We start from the raw sequence: 3,746 nt of genomic DNA, 5'->3' as shown, positions 1-3,746 counted from the left end.
GCACCTAGTATCCATGAGATGATATCTCAAGATGATTACCGCATTCTATGGAGCTCAAAACAATACATCCTAATTAAGTTGGTTGTGCTAATTAATATTCATTACAGAGGCTGTTTCTGTTACTAATGGCTAATTTATAGACAGCCCACTAGCATTTTGTGACATCACTAAATGTTAATCAGTGTTAAGCTATATCAGTTTGATGGATTTTTGATCTGACATTCAGTGCTTGACTGTCTGTTGATGATGTTTTGCATCATTCGTTGTCAGTGCACCAGCTGTCTGGCTTCCATGCTGGTGGCACGTAAATAGCACCATTTGAGTGTGATCGTTACCAATGTCGCCTTCCTGGCACTTGTGCCAATGGCATGTGAAAAGACATTCGAGTGAGATCGTAGCCAGTACCCCTGGACTGGCTCCTGTGCAGGTGGCACGTAAAATACACCATTTCGAGCGTGGCCGTCGCCAGTACTGACTGACTGGCTTCCGTGCCAGTGGCACGTAAAAGCACCCACTACACTCTTGGAATGGTTGGTGTTAGGAAGGGCATCCAGCTGTAGAAACTCTGCCAAATCAGATAGAAGCCTGGTGTTGCCATCTGGTTCACCAGTCCTCTGTCAAATTGTCCAACCCATACTAGCATGGAAGGCGGACGTTAAACGATGATGATGATGATGATTGATGAAATCACATGATATAACAGTGCAATACCACAGTGCTGATGAAATTTCATTGACCTATATAACGCTTTTTATAGTAACGAACATCTCTATGAGATTTCTCAGGATGATTGCCACAGACTATGACATTCAAAACAACACATACCAATTAAGTTGGATGTGCTAATTAGTATTCATTACAGAGGCAGATTCCATCACTAATCGCTAATTTATATACAGCCTGCCCACTTTTTGCGACATCACTGATTGTTTAGTCAGATTTAAACTATATTTGTTTGATGGATTTTCAATTTGACTTTCAGTGCTTGGCTGCCTGTTGCTGACGCTTCGCAATTTATTATTAAATCACATGATACAACAGTGCCAAACACTGGCGCTAACCAAACTTCATCTACCAATATAATCTATGTCTTTTATAGCATGCAAGAAGATGGATTTCTCAGGATGATTACCACAGACTCCAGCATCTAAAACATCATAGCCGAATCAAGTTGGAAATGATAATTAATAAAGTAATAATGTTTTTAAATTCTTGATTACAGGTAAGTAGTTTTGCCGTAACAGGGACTAAAAACTACAAGGTATTTCAAGACTGATATAACCTGTGTGTGAGGGTGTGAAACATTCTGAAGGGACCATATTTCGTGACACATAAAAGGCACTTTTTACCCCCAAAAATGTCTCAAAAAACCCCCAAAAACAATCATCTTAGGTCCCATATGTGATGCTGGGCTTCCCATAAGCTGATTTTGTCTCTGAGACTTACTACCATAGGTTAATTTTAATCCAGATGGTCAGTTTTACCAAACCTGACTCCAAAATAATAATATTCACTTAAATATCATCATCATCATCATCATTATCATCATTTTTATTATCATCATCATCATCATCATCATTGTTGACATTATCATCGTCATCGTCATCATCATTATTATTATCATCGTCATCATCATCATCACTATTACCATCGTCATTGTCATCATCATCACCATCATCATTATCATCGTCATCGTCATCATCATCATCACTATTACCATCGTCATCACCATCATCATTGTCATCATCATTATTATTATTATTATTATCATCATCATCATCATCGTCATCAACATCATCACCATTACCATCGTCATTGTCATCATCATCGTCACCATTGTTGTCGTTGTCGTCATCATCCCTGCTGGCATGGGTTGGACAGTTTGCGACATCTTTTTTCGTCTCAGTCATTAGACTGTGGCCATGCTGGGGCATCGCCTTGAAGAATTTTTAGTCAAACGAATCAACCCCAGTACTTATTTTTTTAAAGCTGAGTACTTATTTTCACAGTCTCTTTCGCCAAACCGCTAAGTTACGGGTGTGTAAACACACCAACATTGGTTGTAGACAAATACACACATACAAACACGCATATATGACAGGCTTCTTTCAGTTTCCATCAGCCAAATCCACTCACAAGGCTTTCATTGGGCCCAAGGCTATAGCAGAAGACACTTGCCTAAAGTGCCACAGAAGGGGATTTAACCTGGAACCATGTGGTTGGGAAGCAAGCTTCTTACCACACAGCCATGCTTGTCCTTATAGGAACAAATAAATAAGTGAATAAAATAAAAGGCTCACAGCAACATGAACCCTTTTGATGCAGATTCTCTGTTCAATTTTCTATTATGGTCAATGCGATGATCACATGCTACACACTGTCCTTCCAAGCACTGCTGTAAACAACGGAAGTGAGCTAGAACGTTAAAACTTAGTGTGTATACACAGCAGAGTCCAAAGTCAATTTGTGCCAAGCACCTTTACTCTGCATACTTTAGCTTCGTTACTATGGCAACAGTCCGGATACTTATTGATCAGACCTTGTATAGTGTGAACCTTCAAGCATCACCATTATCTTTCCAAATCCTGCTGTGTTTCACATGGAATTTTTGATCTTCCAGAGTTGTCTTCATGTATAAGTTGACTTACCTTTTTTTTGGCTGTAAATCTTGGTCTGAACATTCCAGCTTGTATATCAGGAAACACAGTAAATAAATGCAGGTAAACTAGTGAAATATATATTTTCAAATTCTCCTTCAAGAAACACTGCAGCTATTTGCACTTTACAAAACCAGGGTGCACATAGACCACTAAAAGTCTCAAACTATATTCTCTACGAATGAGACACCCTGGGGAAATGTTTCTCAGAAGGGAAGAGGCTATGAGAATTGAAAACAGGACAAATCAATATGCTTGAAGTGGCATTTTTTATGGCCATAGTTCTGAAAGATTTACATGGATGCAAACTCTGAGAGAAGCAAATAGCTTCATTTTTTTTTTTGTTTTTCTTGGAAGTGAAGGGAATTTGTCAGTTTGAGAACTGTTGCGCTAGAGCAGGGCATCTCAGGTATGTCAACTGCTTTATATTATTTTTATTATTATTATTATTGTTGTTAAAAGCTGGCAGAATTGTTAGTGTGCTGGATGAAATGCTTAACAGTATTTCACCTGTTGCTCCGATTTGAGTTCAAATTCTTCCGAGGTGGATTTTACCTTTCATCCTTTCAGGGTCGATGAAATAAATACCAGTTACACACTGGGGTTGATGTACTCAACTCATCTCCTTCCCCCCAAATTACTGCCCTTGTGGAAAAATTTGAAACCATTATTATTATTATTATTATTATGTGAGAGAGCAGTGCATGCCATCAAAGTGACACTGGGGTACAAATATACGAAGCCTGATACACCCGTCATGACTCCCCGTCTGATAAGGGGACACCAGGCACATGCATCACAACCATATGTGCATGACTCCCCGTCTGATAAGGGGACACCAGGCACATGCATTGCAACCATATGTGCATGACACGGTGATCTCATATCAAGATAAACAACACATGACCTTGCATGTGGGGCCCAGTTGGAATTTTCTTCAGGTCGAGTGGACCATCCTGCTCAAAAGGTTCCTGAATAAGATTTGTTTAAGGATGTTGAGCAAAACACCCATGTTTCCAAAGGTGAATTATTCAAACCCCAAAGAATTCCTCTTTGACGTAAACACACCAGCATCAGTTGTCAAGCGAC

Source organism: Octopus bimaculoides, chromosome 7 (genome assembly GCF_001194135.2).
Source record: "Octopus bimaculoides isolate UCB-OBI-ISO-001 chromosome 7, ASM119413v2, whole genome shotgun sequence".
NCBI lineage: Eukaryota > Metazoa > Mollusca > Cephalopoda > Octopoda > Octopodidae > Octopus > Octopus bimaculoides.
This window is presented reverse-complemented; position numbering follows the sequence as displayed.